General features: G+C 37.4%; 1 protein-coding gene across 1 annotated transcript in view; it reads right to left on the bottom strand.

Moving 5' to 3' along the window:
• The window catches only part of RGL1 (ral guanine nucleotide dissociation stimulator like 1), a 216103-nt gene that overhangs the window by 181319 nt on the left and 15629 nt on the right, over window positions 1-19155 (bottom strand). The window lies entirely within an intron of this gene.

The following is a 19155-nucleotide window of genomic DNA, read 5'->3' as shown; positions in this document are numbered from 1 at the left end:
ATGTTAGTAAAGTCATCACTGAGAACAGGAAGCTTGAAGCGGATGTTGATTTAGTATGAATTCACCAGATGAGCTAGGATGGGAAAGGGATCCCCAGAGAGTAACAGCAAATGAGAAAGCACAAACTCATGGAAATAACAGGTCCCTCCTGTCCCCTCCTCAGTTTCTCTAAGTCAGCCCCTGGATGAGGCCCATTTCGACATGGCCAGCTTACCTCAGGATTACTTACTTGAACGGAGTAACAGGGATTTATTTTTAAAGATTAACTAAAATGCATTGCCTAGAAAAGATGAACTTCAAATTCCAAATTCAGTATTTTGGATTGGGAAACAGACACATGTGACTGACTCGAGATTCACTTTATCAGGTAACATATTTTTATAGTGAAGATTTTAAATACGATTTTAATTTTAATGCTCTGTCTGCCTCCAGGGGATAAAATAACATCAAGAAAGAATGGTTTGAAAGTTATTTATTCAGTGTTTCCATTCCTGTATCATGTCCTTCTCCAAGTGGGCTGCAGTCTCTGTCTCCTGGCCTCACAAACCTCTCTGTGGGCCTCAATAGCGATGGAACCACTTTCACTGTGAGGTTTAATATCCTGCTTCAAAGTCCAAATATGATTCACATATTGCATCTTCAGTATTTCTAAAACAAATCAATCTGCTTGGACTTGAAAAAAAAACTACTTTTCTCCAGAACACTTAAAAACATGCCTTCTACTATCTGGAAATGAGAGTTATTTAAACACATGCAATAATACTGCTTCGGGCTCATTTTCCTGCCTTGCATTTGAAGAAAAATGAATAACACTGCTAAACTAATTTTACTTAAGAAATACTAATGGTATTAAAATGCATCAATAGTCTGGTTTTTGTTTTTTAAAAAAAAAAAAGCAGTATAAAAAAGTCACGAACAGATCATTGCAGAGGTGCCATTCCTGGCACGCCTTATTTTTTTCAGAAACTTGAGCCTATAATTGCTTTTAAAGGCTTGAAAGCCTTCATTCTCTCTCCCCTGATATAGCCAAAGAAAACTTCATATCTGAGGTGCAAGAGGATGCTCACAAGTTTATAACAAAGTCTCGATGATACTACATAAATGGTGTTTTTATTGTTGTTGGTCCCAGATACACATATATAACCAATTAAACAAACTAGCAAACATTTCCCAGAAAAGTCATCTAAAACTATTTTGAGTTGTGCCATGAAACTCTGAGTTCAGATCTCAGATTTTCATAGCCATTGGAGTCCCAGAACCCCAAAGTTTAAAAGAGCAAGAGAATGAAGACCTCATACTAGAAGGGTAAGATAACGATAATCAGGATAACACATTATATTTGTGTTGTGCTTCATTCTTATAAGAATTCTTCCTCACGCCGAGACTGGTTTGGCTCAGTGGATAGAGCGTCAGCCTGTGGACTGAAGGGTCCCGGGTTCGATTCCGATCAAGGGCATGTACCTTGGCTGCGGGCATATCCCCAGTTGGGGGTGTGCAGGAGGCAGCTGATGGATGATTCTCTCTCATCGATGTTTCTAGCTCTCTATCTCTCTCCCTTCCTCTCTGTAAAAAATCAATAAAATATATATTTTTTTAAAAAATAATTCTTCCTTGGGATTCACTTCATATGATCATCCTAAACCTCCAACAGAGATAACAAACCTAGATTTCAGAAGTGACCTGCTCAGGGACCTGTGGCCAGCTATTGGCAAGAGTAGAATCAAAGTCCAAGTCATGCTAGTAAATAAATAAATAAATAAATAAACCAGATTTAGCATGCCAATCACTCTCTTAACCCTTCCATCATTTTGTTCTGCATTTCTTATAGAGTCACTGATTTTTTTAAATACAGTATATCAGGATCCTTAGAACTTCATTTTAAGTTCCCAGTTTTAAAAATGTATTAATCAGCCCAATATCAATTTCCTCTTTATTCAAAGTTAACCTCATTGGAGGAAGGGCAATCCAAAGCAAATAGGATGATTTTCATTCACTTCTCTGTTTCTCTTTTTTATCACTGTGAACATGCTTACTGAATGTCTCTCTCAACCAGCAAAAGTGCCTTCCCATTAATTTATTAGGCCCGGCCTCTGCCAGAAAACATGATTGGTTTCCTTCTCAGGCTTCTGCTGAAAATCTCTTAGAAAGATCTCAAGATGCACTAGATGCATTCAGCAAGACTCATAATGATCCCATAAATTTCACACTATAAAACTCTAATATCAATCTCAAGAATACAACTATATAATAAAAGATTAAGCTACCATTACAGCAGAATGACCAGTCACTATCATGCATACTGACCACCAGGGGGCAGATGCTAAATTCAGGAGTTGCCCCTGGTAGACAGTGCACTGCCACAGAAGGAGCGCCACTCAGCCATAGCCGGGCTCATGGCTGGCTAGCGCAGCAGTGGTAGCAGGAGCCTCTTCTGCCTCTGCAGCAGTGCTAAGGAGCAGCTAGCCTAGTGTAAAGGAGTGAGCAGATGGACAGTAAGGAGTGAGGAATCCTGGATTGCGAGAGGGATGTCCACCTGAGGGGTCATGAACTACAAGAGGGTGCAAGCCAGGCTAAGGGACACCCCCACGCCCCGTGCACAAATTTTGTGCACCGGGCCTCTAGTTACTAAATAAAAGTCTTTTGACACTTTCTAAAAAGAGCTCTAAAAAAACCAGCAAAGGAGTAATTTTCCCAAATCCCTGACTTCTGGAAGAACACCAGATTTCTTCCTTTCATTCATTCATTTGTTCATTCCTTCATGAATTCATTCAACATAAAACCCTGTTGGCAGCAGTGTTCTAGGCCCTGAGGATTCAGTGATAGCAAAACAAATTTCTCCCTTACAGAGCTTACATTCAAAACAAACCTATAAACAAATAATATCAGATATTGTTAAGTATAACAAAGAAATAAAAAAAGGAAATGAGGACAGAGTAGAAGCAGGGAAACCAGCTGGGAGGCAATCACTGTAGCCCAGGTAAGAGATGAAGGTAAAATTGGTGAAATCTAGTTAGATTTAGTAGCACTTGCTGATAGATTTGATATCAAGTTTGAGAAAGAGAGAAATTGAGAATTATTCTAAGAATATTGCATGAGCAAATTAGTGGCCAATGCCATTAGGTAAGATGGAAAAGAGTTTGAAAAAAACAAGACAGAGGTAGGGACATCAAGGATCCTCTTTTTTAAAAATATACTTTTACAGATTTCAGAGAGAAAGGGAGAGGAAGAGAGAATCATCAATCAGCTGCCTCCTACACGTTCCACACTGGGGATCAACCACTGAGCCACTTGGGCTGGGCAAGGATACTCTTTATTGCTCAGTCAAGTTTATGATGCCATTGAATTAGGAATGTTATTAAAAAAAAAAAAGCAGTAGGATATACAAGTCTGAAGCTCAAGGGAGAAGTCAGGGTTGGAAATACAAATTTGAAAATCATCAGAATTTAGGTATTACTTAAGGTCATGAGACCAGATGAGTTCTTCTTAGGACGAGTCATCAGAGGGGTTCAAATGACAGCTGTGCCACATATTAGCTAACTTAGGCAAGACTTCAACCTTTCCTAACCTTTTCATGCAGGGCTGACACACATCCGGACATGCTAGGAAATTGGCACAACACTGCACAAATACATGCTGTTGTCAAGCTCCTAAGAAATTAAACACCACAGAAAGACAGGAACAGTAATAACTGAAGTGAAAATGCAAATTTCCTGACCATGGTAATAAATTACCAGTTACCTTAGCAGAGCTGGAAAACAAATTTCCAGCAAATTCCTCGGAAGAAAGTGCCACGGGGGAAAATTAAGATCAAGCACCCCTACCTCTGCTCCACTGGAAAGAGAAAAGGTTTGCATGAACAAATATAACTAAAAATAGTACACTGAGCTATTAATAATGAATATTTCCAGGGGCTGGTTTTATAGAGGATAATTAATATTTGAAATTATTATTATAAGCATATATTACTTTCAAAAATTAGAAAGAGAAAGCTACACAAAAGGGTAATATAACAAAAAGTTATAATTTCTGAAGATAACATTGATTTTGCATGACATAACAAATAGGGGGAAAAGAGCAACTTGTGAACTATTTCCAAGGAACTCCAATGTAAGTCTTGGAATTACCAAAGGACTGATCAAACTGGTCTGGATGGTGATTCTTGCTAACCTCTAGACCAGTGTTTTTCAACCTTTTTTGGGCAAAGGCACACTTGTTTCATGAAAAAAATCACGAGGCACACCACCATTAGAAAATGTTAAAAAATTTAACTCTGTGCCTATATTGACTATATATAAAGTAATTCTCTTGAATAGGAATCAAATAAACACAAAGAAAGTATTTTATAATTACTTTATTATGAAATATTAAGTAAACAAAATAGTGAAAAATTATAAAATTCTTGTCTTGTCTGCACCTATGGCACACCAGGCAACATCTCGCGGCACACTAGTGTGCCGCGGAACAGCGGTTGAAAAACGCTGCTCTAGACTAATATGTACTGGTAAAGTAAATATAAATCAAGTGAATATTCTTACAAGTGCTGAGATTTTAAAATATAATTACCCTAGAAATCTCAAAGATCCCATACATTTACCTGTTATAAGCTTAAAATTAATGAATACATTCGTTTCTGATTGAAACCATCAGTATTTTTTTTTTTTGATTTTTTGAGTTCATTTATTAAAGCTGGGGTCATTGAAACAAAGGAAGGGCTTAAGACAGAAGAGGTAAGATCATGGCAACAGGAGTGAGCCTCCTTGGAGCTACCTTGGCCCTTTGGAAACGAGAAAGAGTCCATCCTAGGCGAGCTGCCTTGGCCCTTTAGAAAGTCACAGAGGCAGAAGAAGTTGGACTGCGTGGCCTCTGGAGACAAGTTACAGAGGCAGAAGGAGATCCTTTGGAAGCAGGTTTAGGGGGTTAGCCAGGGACAAGCTGCCACTACCTATTGCTCCCCCTAGTTACTTGTCTCTTGAGAAAACAAGCAAGGGGGGAAATGCCTGTGAGCCCCAGAGAGAGCACATATTGGATCCTTTGTCCTGTGAGTTCTATTTTTTTTTTTTTTTTTACTTTAAGATTTATTTCTCATTATTTGAATAATTTCTATGCCTATTTCCTAATACTGTTTTTCTTTTTTTTTTTTTAATATATTTTATTGATTTTTTTTTGACCCCCTCCCTCCCTCCCACACATCCCCTCCCTCCCCAGAGTTTTGAGTCCATTGGTTGCACTTATATGCATGTATACAAGTCCTTCGGTTGATCTATTATCTCCCCCAGATCTTCCTCCCCTCCCCGCTGTAATTTGACAGTCTACTTGTTGATATACTGTCTCTATATCTATCTTATGGTTCATCAGTTTATAATGTTCTTTATTATCCACAAATGAGTGAGGTCATGTGGTGTTTCTCTTTCATTGATTGGCTTAATTCACTCAGCATGATGTTCTCCAATTCCATCCAGGATGCTGCAAATGATGAGAAATCCTTCTTTTTTATGGCAGCATAGTATTCCATTGTGTAGATGTACCATGATTTTTGGATCCAATCATCTGCTGACGGACACTTAGGCTGTTTCCAAATTCTGGCTATTGTAGATTGTGCTGCTATGAACATAGGGGTGCATATATCCTTTCTGATTGGTGTTTCTAGTTTCTTGGGATATATTCCTAGCAGTGGGATTACTGGGTCAAATGGGAGTTCCATTTTCAGTTTTTTGAGGAAACTCCACACTGTTCTCCACAGTGGTTGCACCAGTCTACATTCCCACCAGCAGTGCACGAGGGTTCCTTTTTCTCCCCAACCTCGCCAACACTTGTCGTTTGTTGATTTGTTGATGTTGGCCATTCTGACAGGTGTGAGATGGTACCGCATTGTTGTTTTGATTTGCATCTCTCGGATAATTAGTGACTTTGAGCATGTTTTCATGTGCCTTTTGGCCTTCCTTCTGTCTTCTTTTGAAAATATTCTATTTAGGTCCATTGCCCATTTTTTAATTGGATCATTCATCTTCCTTTTATTTAGTTGTATAAGCTGTTTGTAGATGTTGGTGAAACCATCAGTATTTGTTAACTGGTGGAAAGAATATTTTATAGTAGCAAATATATTAAGGATCACAAAATTACTGTGTTACCATAAATAGTGTTTCCCAAAGTGTGGTACGCATACCCCCAGGGGTACGGGAAGAGTTTGGTGGGGGTACGCGTTGCACCGGAGTTTGGTGGGGATATGCACTGCACCATGCTTAGCTGTGCCTAATTCTACGTTCTCATGAGTACAAGGGGTACTCAGCATTACAAAAATTATAGAAGGGGTACACATATGTCAAAAGTTTGGGAAACACTACTGTAGGAAACAAAACTGTTGTCTGATCACACTCTTGTCGTTCTTTTGCTTATTTACATCTGCTTACCCTATTTATGTTATAGATATACCTAATTTAACCTACAACCTCAGGTTTCATTAGAACAATTAGAGAGCTGCTGCTATAAGATTTCAAGTAATTTTATGAAATTATAACTGTGGTTTTTAATGGTACTATGTTTTTAAAAACTCAACACTAAGGAGGCCTTGAAGAAAACTGTAGTATTTACCATGTTTTAACCAAAAAGGAAAGCCCTTTTTAATTATATAAACTTAAAGTCTTAACATGTAAGTCACTGAAAACAGAGTAGGATTTCTTAGTCTCCCATGTCCCTTTATAAGCACTTCCAATTATAATTCAAGGTAGTAAGCACTACGTGGCATTGCTGACTCATATCCAGAGAGTTGTTCCTTTTCCAGGTTTTACAGTAAAATTAATAATCATTGTTATTGGCCCTAGCTGGGTAACTCAGTTGGTTAGAACCGACACGTCAAGGTTCTGAGTTTGATCCCCAGTCAGGGCACACACAAGAATCCACCACTGAGAGATTTTGAAGATGGTGGTATAGGTAAACGCCTACAAGAGGAAAGCATTAGTTACCTATAAGGGAATGCCCATAGGAGTGTCAGCTAATTTCTCAATAGAAAATATGTAAGTGGCCAGAAGTGAGTGGCAAGAAATATTCAAAGTGATGAATAGCAAAGACCTACAACCAAGATTACTCTACCCAGCACAGCTATCATTTAGAGTTGAAGGTCAGATAAAGAGCTTCACAGATAAGAAAAAGCTAAAGGAGTTCATCACCACCAAACCAGTATTATATGAAATGCTGAAGGGTATTCTTTAATAAGAGGAGGAAGGAGAAGAAAAAGAAAAATATAAAAATTATGAACAACAAAATGGCAGCAAATACATGTCTATCAACAACTGAATCTAAAAATCAAATAAACAAACAAGAAATCTAATTAACAGAATAAAATAGAATCAGAGGCAAGGAAATGGAACCGAATGACGATTCTCAGAGGGAAGTGGTGTAGTGGGAGGTGGAAAGAGATTAAACAAAGATCTTATATGCCTATATATGCATTACCTATGGACACAGACAATAGGGTGGCAAAGGTCTGGGGTGAAATGGGAAATGAGTAGGGGGCACGGTAATGAGTAGGGAAAACAGGGATCTCTGTAATAAACTCAACAATAAAGATTAAAAAACAAAAAGAATCAACCAATGAATGTATAAATAAGTAGAACAACAAATATATGCTTCTCTCTCTCTAAAAATAAAAAAATAATAATTTTTTAAAGGATCATTGTTATTAGCAAACAAAGTTCTTGAAGAAATGTTGAATATTTCAAATGTTAAATATTTCAAGCCAATGTAGGGTGTTCTCTACTTTATACCTTTTGTCAATTGCTATTGCTTTAAATCAAGTTCTTGAAGTAAGGTGTTAAATATATAAACTATGTATAAATATAAATGTAAATATAAAAATATTTAAATCAAACATTGGTGTACTTTCAGATCATAATTATAATTTACATGGAAAGAAACAAGGTTCTCCAAAGGAAAGTCTCTGTCTTCAGCTCTGCTAAGGCAACTTGCCGCCAACAGCCTAAGGGCAGAAGGGGCCAGGAGCAAATTATGGGTTTAGCCTTTCATCTCTATAATGTGCTAACGACCTATATATAAAGGCTCTTCTGTCCACTTGGGGACTGAAGTCTCCCGGTCTTTCCACTTAAAAACGAGAAATGTCAATATGGCGAGTGTCCCAGCCCAGCCATTTCTGGAACTATTTTTGGCTTGTAAAGGATGGCTGACAGTGACAGTGAGGTCTCTCGCCTCACCCTTGCAAATGCTCCCCTCTACTCCTTCTGTTGTTCAGATAAATAGCCAGTGGCAGGCCCAGGTCTTCACCAAGCTAAAACACGTCTCCAACATCAAAAGCCTGAGGAAATCATCTTGCCCTTTCAAACATCACATTTTCTTTTTAAAGAATCTTGCTCTTTTGAAAAGAGATTAAAAATAGCTTCTCAGCTCACCAACAGTAAAAGAAAAATAGGTGATAATAGAAAATCTCGTAAAGCTTGCATGGAGATTAGCATTCACCAATTCATTCATTTATTCAGTGACTGCAGCCATAGGCCATGAATGGCCCTCAGAGCTAATAATGCAGCAGGCAAACAGAGGAGCTGGGTCCCTGTCTTTGCAGGGCCTACTGTTTAGTAATACAGAAATACTTTTTAATGTCGCCAGTAAATCAATAGACAATAATATCACCTCAAATCCCTTTTGGAAGTAGGCCTGATATAAACCAATGAAATTAAATTCACCGATCATGATATCATGGCAGGAAAATTAGGATAAATGCTCCATTCAATAGTGACAAGAGTTCTCTGAACAGTTTTTACCAAACTCAGTTTTCTTAGGAGATCTCAAAGTAAAAGGGTACATGAACTAGACCAGCCACAATCCCATACAGATGGTTGTATTTGGTATACGGGGAGATGGCTACTCACGAATTAAGCAAATAAAAGTAAACCGAAGTATTCTCAACTATAAATTCCTTTTTATAAAATTAGTAATTCAGTGTTTAACCTTGATTAATACTAAATATTCTCAACATGTAATAGAAAGTCTTTTAAATTCACATACTCAATAAGCTTAGTGTTCTTTTAAATGAAGTGGAACGTTAGAAGCTTTTTGTTAAGATCATCTGGGCATCTTAGAAATCTGAATCCTGAGTTGGATCCATTCCCACATTGTTATAAACCACACTACAAACTCTCAAATCAGGGATAGAGTCCTTTGTGGAAAGATGAATCCAGAAAATAAACTGAAACCAGACTTCAGTTTGGCAACTTAAGTTCAGAAGACAAAGACTTGGAAACAGAAGAAAAAGAATAGAAATTGACATAATTCAGGTAGGCTGGAATTCAAAGTATGCTAGGACCTTGGCAACATAGTCCAGCAGGAGCAAAACGAAGCCAAGACCAGGCCAGGCCCCGGCCAGGGAAATGCATACTAGTTCCAGATGTCTTGCCAGGTGTATGCTTGCAAACCCAATGCACCATGTCCAAAGACACAGCAAGCTCATACTTGGTTCGGGCAGACATTGGGAACAGGAGGGCAGGGCAAGGCCATGAAGCTACAGACTCACAGTCATGGCAAGACTTGTATTTTCAGCAATACTGTAATCGAAGTACTTGGAAAAAACTAGAATTGGGGGGTAAAAAATAACAAAAATTCGAAAATACAGAATGATTCACAGGGAAGTAAGGGAAATTCTAAAACCAAAACCAGAGAAGAATATAAACACAGATATGTTACACTGCCACTGACATTTAGGCTGTGTTGATACTGGTAAACAAGAAGCTTGGGACTGTAGAGACCTGTGGAAATAGATGACAAAGCCCTGGGTTTGGTCAATGTGACATGGAACAAGTCCCTTCCAGCCCCCATAAGCCCTCACATGGTTAGTCTCTCAGTAAAAAGACATACAAGAAAGCTGTTTATCTCAATAAAGTGTCTAGGGGAGCGCTCCCAAGCATAAGATTCAAATTTACATTACCTAATTGAAGAGAGGACCTTCCAAACTCATTTCATAAGGCCAGCATTATCTTAATACCAAAGCCACACCATAACACTACAAGAAAAGAAAATTACAGGCCAGTATCCCTGATAAACATAGATGTGAAATTCTCGGCAGAATACTAGCAAACCTGAATCCCAGAGCACATTAAAAAGGTCTGACACCATGATCAAGTGGGATTTATCCCTGGAATGCTAAGATGGTTCAATATACAGAGATCAATAAATGTGATACACAATATTAACAGAATGAAGGATAAAAATCATATGATCATTTCAATAGATGCAGAGAAAGTATTTGACAACATTCAACATCTTTTCATGATAAAACTCTCAACAAATTAGGTAGAGAAGAAATGCACCTCAACATAATTAAGGCCGTATATGACAAACCCTCAGCTAATATCACACTCAACAGTGAAGAGTTAAAGGCCTTTCCTCTAAGATCAGAAACAAAACAAATACACCCACCCTCACCACTTTCATTCAACATACAATAGTATTGGAAATCCTAGACAGCAATTAGGCAAGAAAAACAAGTAAAAGATATCCAAATTGGAAATGAAGAAGTAAAATTACCTCTGCTTGCAGATGACATGATCTTATATACAAAAGAACCTAAAGACTCTACACCAAAACCTGTTAGAATAAATAAATAAATTCAGTAAAATTGCAAGTATAAAATCAACATACATGCCCTGGCTGGTTTGGCTCAGTAGATAGAGCATATCAGCCTGCCGACAGAAGGGTCTCAGGTTCAATTCTGGTCAAGGACATGTACCTTGGTTGCAAGCTCCTCCCAGTCCCTGGCCCTGGTCAGGGTGCATGCAATCAAAGTGTTTCTTTCACATCAATATTTCTCTCTGTCTTTCCCTTTTTTCCACTCTCTCTAAAAATCAATGAAAAAATATCCTTGGGTGAGGATTTTAAAAAAAATAAAATATATATATTTTAAAACAAACAAACATATAAATCATTTGCATTTCTATACACTAACCATTAGCTATCTGAAGAAATTAAGAAAGCAATCCCATTTACAATAGCATCAAAAACAATGAAGTATTTAGGAATATATTTTAACCAAGGAATTGAAAAACCTGTACACTGAAAACTGTAAGATATTGAAGCAAGAAACTGAAGAAAACACAAATAAGTGGCAAGATATCCCATGTTGTTAGATTGAATGAATTAATATTGTTAAAATGTCTGTACTACTCAAAGTGATCTATAAATTCAATGCAATTCCTATCAAAATTCCAATGGCATTTTTCATAGAAATAGAAAATACCGTCCTAAAATTTGTATGGAACCAAAAAAGATCCTGAATATCCAAAGTCATCCATGAAAAGAAGAACGAAGCTGGAGATATTACCCTTCCTGATTTCAAGCTCTATTAGGAAACTGTAGCAATCAAGAGTATCGTTCTGGCACACAGAGCAATGGAACAGAACCGAAAGCTCAGAAATAAGCCTATGCATATACAGTCAACTAATCTTCGACAAGGACATCAGGAATACACTGCAGGGATTGACAGTCTCTTCAACAAATAGTATCAGAAAACTGAATATTCAGATGCAATGAACCTGAACCCCTATTTTTCATAACTCATAAAAGTCAAGTGAAATGGGTTAAAGGCTTCCCTATAAAACCTGAAAACACATAGAAGAACTCCTTGACATTGGCCTTAGCAATAACTTTGGGGGAAGAATACCAAAAGCACAGGCAACAAATACTATCCATATATCTATCTATTACATATACACATATATATAATGGAATACTACTCTTCCATTAATAACAACATGATGAAACTGCAGGACATTATGCCAAGTGAAATAAGCATAATTTAGAATTAATAAATATTGCTTAATAAATATTAATAAATATTGCAAGGTATTATTTATATGTGGAATATGTATTTTTAAGCTGATTTCATAGAAACAAAATAGAGTGGTTGTTACAAAGGGCTGGGGAAAGGGAGAAATAGGAAGATGTAGGTCAAAGGGTACAAACTTATAAATTCTACAGATCTAATGGATAGCTATTAAAAATATGGTATTGTGTATTTGTTATATACATGAAAGTTGCTAAGAGTAGATCTTAAGCATACTCACCACAAAAAAAATAAGAAACTTAACTATGTAAGGTGCATTAAAATACCTGTTCTTGGTAATCATTCCACAATTTATATGTATATAAAACCATCACATTTTATACATTAATTATATACAATTATAGTTGTCAATTATTCCTCAAAAATGTTGGAGGGAAAACAAACAAGAAGAATCAAATTGGCTTTGTTGCTTCTTCTCTATTAAAATATTTTTTACTGTTAAAAATATTATATTATCTGTGTAGTTCAGGAACCCAGAGTTGAAAAATAGCTATGAAAGTGATCCAGGGATGGAAACACACTCACAGTGCCTGTAAAAATTAAAGTCAAATTCTCTCTAGAGCAGTGATTCTCAACAATGACTTTGGAGCTTTAAAAACACTAATGCCTCAATCTCACACCTGGAGTATCTGAGTTAACTGATCTGGGGCTCAACCTGCCGCCCTAATTTTTAAAAGCTCACTAGGTAGTTCTAATGTGCAAAAAAGATTGAGAACCTTCGCTCTAGAGAGACATGCTTCTGTGCAGGCCACACAGAATCCTCACCAAGCATGACTTCAAAAACAACACTTTACAGCACCCAAAGGAACAATCCACCATCAGCAAGAGTAGGAGGAACAACTAAAAGCAAAGTTAAGCCTCCAGGAACTTTAGCTAATAGAATTATTTATTACAGATATATGATAACATGGAAATAATTAAAGATTTTGGGAAAACCAAAAATATAAAAATGGAGGAAAGTACAGACACAAAATAAAACTATAGAGGATAAATATATTCATTGATTTAAGGAACTCAATAAGTGGGTTAAAGAGTAGATTAACAGATGTATAGAGGAAAGTAGAGAACAAGATGATTGACCCAGAGAAAATATCAGGAATACAGCACTGAGAGTTAAATAATGGCATCTCTCAGTTGATTGAACATCATCCTGTGCACCGAAAGGTTGCAGGTTCAATTCCCGGCCAGGACACATGCCCAGGTTTTGTGTTTGGTCCCCTGTCGGGGTGTGTACATGACACAGATTATATTAACAAGAGAAAATTACCAAATATAATTATATACTCATGTATAAGAACTTGTCATACATGAGTGAGCCAGAGACCCACATATGTAAGAAATTCAGGGACAGAGAGGTAAAAGGAAGTGATATGACATTTTGAGCTAAGGATGTGGTCAGGCATCTGGAGACTTAGAGGGGAGGGAGGCTATTCACAGGACGATAACAAGAGCAGATTGTTCAGGAATGAGATGTGTGCCCCGCCCTACACATAGGTCATAAGAAGTTCTCTCTGGTATTAATCCTTACTATGGGAAAGGCCCCTCATTTAAATTCTTTAACGGAGGTATAAAAGTTTCCTGTGATCCCGCAGGGTCTCAATCGCCGACACCTCAAAATGATTCCGATGCCAAGGTGACACAGCTTAGGGAGACCTGTTCTGAGCCACCTGAAAGTTCCTAGAAGGTGAGAGGCAATTGCTATACAACCGAGCAATTCCAGTCTTCAGTATTTGTCCAAGGGAAATGGAAGCATATGTCTACACAAAGACTTGAGCATGTTCACGGCTTTCTCATAATGGCCCTGACCTAGAACAATACAAAAGTCCATGAACAGATGAATAAATTATAGCACATCCATACAATGAAGTGTTATTCAATATTAAAAAGGAACAGACAACTGATAAATATAATCGCATGGATGCATCCCAAAAACATTACCCTGAGAAGTAAGTGAAAAGTGCCAAAGTATACTTTATGATTCCATTTATGTGACACTGGAAAAAAACACATGTAATCTACAGTAACAGCAAAAAGATAGCACTTCCCTAAAGCCATGTGGGAGGGTGATTCATGGGAAAGGAAGGGACACAGGGGAAATTTGGAGTTGATGGAAATGTTCTATATTTTTATTGCAATGGTGGTAATATGAGAACATACATTTGTGAAAACTCAAAAAACTGTACACTTGAAGTGGGTGTATTTTATAATATGTAAATTATACCTCATTAAAGTCGGTGTTTTAATTCTTCCCTCTTGCCAGAAACATGTTCAGCTGTTTCCCCCTACAGACTTATCATCTTATCATTTTTCTACATTTTCTTCTCTCTCTTATTTTATCATTATCTCACTTTAAAAATATTATTTTCCCCATCTATCTTAAGGCTAGGTCACAAACTTGAAATTACTTTCTATTTGCTCAAAAAGTAGGATATGATGAATGGATCCTGGTATAAAGAAAAAGAGCTTTAAAGTGCTCTGGGTTCAAATCCCAGCTCTACCAAGCTATGCTATCTTGAATATTAATCACTCTTAACCTCAGTTTCCTTATCTGTAAAATGGAAAATGTAATAATACCTGGATCTTTGGGATGTGAGGCATGTAAAATTTTTGGCACAGAGTAGGCATTCAGTAAATGTTAATCAGTTCAACAAATGATATTTTCATTTAAGTTCTTCATCATTTGTATGTAAGCTAGCTAGAGGAATTAATTTAAATAAAATTTAGTTGATTTGGGAAGTAAAAGCACTTTCTAATAGTGACTTAAGTGCGATAGAAGAAGGACATGAAAGCAATGTCACTCAAAGCTAGGTCTGTGAACCAGGGCCCATCCTTACTTGCCACCAGTGTGAGCAAGGTAAGTACAGAAATTAAGAGTAATTATTTAAAAATGTTTATAGGAGATAACCCTGTATGATCTATGTGATTTAGAGTTTAAATCTTGTTTAGAAGGTTCTAGAATACCTCACAGAATAAGGAGCTTGAGTCAGAACATAAAGCAACACACTGCTCCTTCATTGAGAAAATCCTTCTTTAAAATAAAAAATAAAAAAGGCCAGTTGAACTAAACAAGATGCTTCACAAAAATAGATAACTGTTGAAATGTAATTATGAAATTGTATACACTTTATCTGTTGAACTAATTTTTAAAATGGGCTCATGTTTTCTGTGTACTTTTTGTTGATTTTTTTTCCCTATAAAATCATTTTCATTGAATTTTACAAAATTAGTGGTTTGGAAACTAAATTGGTCCTTCCCCACAGATGGTTTGAAACCTTTTTTAGATTATTTATACCTCCGGGAATAAAGATGCTTTCTCCACCCTGCACTTTCCCTCAGCTTAAGTTAAGGAGTTATCTTTGATTCTAAACATCTGTTTTCGTTTCCCTAGGACCATGGTCTGCAAACTGCGGCTTGCGAGCCACATGTGGCTCTTTGGCCCCTTGAGTGTGGCTCTTCCACAAAATACCATAGCCTGGGTGAGTCTATTTTGAAGAAGTGGCGTTAGAAGAAGTTTAAGTTTAAAAAATGTGGCTCTCAAAAGAAATTTCAATCGTTGTACTGTTGATATTTGGCTCTGTTGACTAATGAGTTTGCCAACCACTGCCCTAGGATAATGGGGGGAAACAACATGGAGAGATTCTGAAAAGTTTTGTGGCTTTAGCAAACTAAGGATCATCTACCAGTGTACTTGTGTTAAGACTGTGCTGCCACCCTGTGGCCATTCGTCTTATGACCCAAAGCTTCAAGCTCTCCCTTTCCCCTCAATACTAACACTTATCTTTCCCACCTAAGTCCTTATGAGCTTCATGAAATCTACCAAATTCTCTGCAGGTCTTTATTTTGTGATGCTCTTTTTCATCAGTTTCATCTAGTTTGTTACTGCTATATGAATGACATGACACCAAAAGCTCAGGCATCAAAAACAAAAGTAGACAAGTGAGAATACATATGGGAATATATATGCACAGCAAATGAAACTTAACATAGTGAAAAGGCAACCTACAGAATGGCAGGAAATATTTGCAAACCACACATATGATAAGGGGTAAGAGGCAAGGTATATAAGGAACTCATACAACTCAATAGCAAAAAACAAAACAAACAAAAAAAAACCACCCTGATTTTAAAAAGGGCAAAGAACTTGATTAGACATTGATCAAAAGGAGACATACAAATGGCCTACAGAGATATAAAAAGGTGCAAGTATCACTAATCATGAGGGATGCAAACCAATACCACCTCACATCTGCAAGAGTGGCCATTATCAAAAAGACAAAAGTATCGTTGAGGCTATGAAAAAGCAGACCCTTGTATACTGTTAGTGGGGGGTGTAACTGGTGAAGCCATTATGGAAAACAGTATGGCGTTTTCTCAAAAAATTTAAAATAGAACTACAGTATGGTTTAGCAAGTCCACTTCCAGATATTTTCCAAAAAAAAAATGTAATCAGATCTCAAAGAGATGTCTGTACTCCCATAGTCACTGCACCATTATTCTCAACAGTCAAGATATGGAAACAACCAAAAAGACACTGACAGATGAATGGACAAAGCAAATGTGGCATATACTTACAATAGAATATAGCTCAGCCTGAAAAAAAATGAAAAATCCTGCCATTTGCAGCAACATGGATGAACCTGGAGAATATTGAGCTAAGTGTAAAAACCAGTAACAGATAAAAACTGTATGCTCTCATTTATATGTGGGATTTAAAACAGTCATACTCATAGAAGCACAGAGTAGAATGGGGGTTGCCAGGCATTGGGGGAGAGGAGAGTGGTGTTGGTCAAAGGGTAAAAAGTTTTGGTTATGCAAGATGAATATGTTCTGGAGATCTACTGTAGAGTATGATGACTCCATTAACAATACTGTATTGAATACTTGAAATTTGCTAAGAGGTTATATTTACATGTTCACACTCACACACACACACACACCTAAAACGACAACTCTATGAGGTGATGGATATGTTAGTTAGACCAGTTGTTGTGATCATTTCACTATATGTAAATATTGGGTCGGCAGCTAAGTAATTGCGGGTTTCACACATATATGGCTTCAGTTGAATTTTTAGGTTTGCAGACGTAGTAAAATGTAAAACACATTTTGTTATTTGATAGTTGGCTATTCAGCTGTTAATCAGTAAAAAAAGTTTTTTGATCTGTTTTGTAGTTTTCGGTTGGCGTTCGTTGAAAAATGGAAAATCAAAAGGAACATTTTCATCATATTTTGATTTTTTATTTCCGCAAAGGGAAAACGCATCGCAAGCTCATAAAAAGTTATGTGCTGTTTATGGTGATGAAGCCTTAAAAGAACGGCAGTGTCAAAATTGGTTTGCCAAATTTCGTTCTGGTGATTTTTCACTCAAAGATGAAAAACGCTCTGGTCGTCCAGTTGAAGTTGATGACGCCCTAATCAAAGCAATAATCAATTCGGACTGTCACAGTACAACACGTGAGATTGCAGAGAAGCTTCATGTATCACATACATGCATTGAAAATCACTTAAAACAACTTGGCTATGTTCAAAAACTCGATACATGGGTTCCTCACGAACTGAAAGAATCACAGTTAACGCAACGCATTAGCAGCTGCGATTTGCTAAAGAAACGTAATGAAAATGATCCATTTTTAAAACGACTGATAACTGGCGATGAAAAATGGGTTGTTTACAACAATATCAAGCGGAAAAGATCATGGAGCAGGCCAGGTGAACCAACTAAACAACATCAAAAGCTGATATTCATCAAAAGAAGATTTTGTTATCAGTTTGGTGGGATTACAAAGGAATTGTCTACTTTGAACTCTTACCACCCAACCGAACGATCAATTCTGATGTCTACATTGAACAACTAACGAAATTAAACAATGCAGTTGAAGAAAAGCGGCCCGAATTGACAAATCGAAAAGGTGTTGTATTCCATCATGACAATGCAAGGCCACACACATCTTTGGTCACTCGGCAAAAATTAATGGAGCTTGGTTGGGATGTTTTGCCACATCCACCATATAGTCCTGACCTTGCACCATCTGATTACTTTTTGTTTCGATCTTTACAAAACTCCTTGAATGGTAAAAATTTCAATAATGATGATGATGTCAAATCGTACCTGATTCAGTTTTTTGCTAATAAAAACCAGAAGTTTTTTGAACGTGGGATTATGATGCTGCCTGAAAGATGGCAAAAGGTCATTGATCAAAATGGGCAATACATTACAGAATAAAGTTATTTAGTTCCATGAAAAAATTGTCTTTGATTTTCTTTTAAAAATCCGCAATTACTTACTTGCCGACCCAATATATCAAAAGATGTAGTTGTACACCTTAACAATATACAATTTTTATTTGGAAATTATACCTTAATAGAGCTATTTTTCTAAAATGGTGGCTACTTGGAGTTTGCCTATACCTAAAATCACCCTTAAATGTAATTGGTAAAGATACTAGTGGATACAGGCTCATTTTTTAGTTAATAGTTTTGAACGAAATATCATTTATTAAGGTTAAATAAAAGGTGGACTTTGAGGATCAGCTTTTGGTTTAATATTTACAAGTTAAATGAGTTAGGAGATGCTATGAGATTGGAAGCAAGATGTGGGAACAGTAAAGGCGTGATCAGTGGCACCTGGTTGGGAAGGAGTGGGGTGCAGTAGAGTGAGCATGTATGAAAGAAAGCCTGAAGGAAAGTGGAACAAAAAATAACTAGCTGAGGAGTTAACAAATGCACTAGAGACTCTGAAAAGGCAGAGAGTTCGTGTGGAAGAGACACTGGGGGGATAAGGACACATATGTAATACCTTAGTCAATAAAGAAAGAAAGAGAAAAGGCACAGAGATCAACATAAAACAGCCCAGCGAGAAGGCGCCCTCTGGAGGAGGAGGACCGTTACTGTTGTGGAGACTGGAAGTCTGACCTTGAGAAACAAGTAAGACTTGCTGAGGCTGCGCAGGAAGCCTTCTGGGTGTTTCCACCACCTGGTGGGTCATTTTCAGAGCAGTATATGTACACAGTAGTGATCACCGCTCACTCGTCCAAGTGGCCCGAGGGAGAGAAAAGAGGGAATATCCCAGAGTGGAATCATGGCGAACCACATGTCTAGTGTCCTAGGACAAGGCGTGGAGATGAAGGGGCAGGGGAAAGAACAGACAAAGACGAGTGGCTCTCCCATCAGCCGCAGAGAAAGGGCCACACCTGCGTCTTATCCTGGAGGGAACCAAGCACGTATCACCAGCAAGAGCCTCCCAGGGGGAACATGGAGGAGGAAGGACACTGCTGGTGCATAATAACCCAGGTTTGGGCAAAATAAAGAGCTCC

The sequence above is a fragment of the Pipistrellus hanaki genome, assembly GCF_964339955.1.
Source record: "Pipistrellus hanaki genome assembly, chromosome: 18".
Lineage (NCBI taxonomy): Eukaryota > Metazoa > Chordata > Mammalia > Chiroptera > Vespertilionidae > Pipistrellus > Pipistrellus hanaki.
The sequence above is the reverse complement of the archived record's forward strand: the minus strand, read 5'-3'. Positions and strand labels throughout refer to the sequence as shown.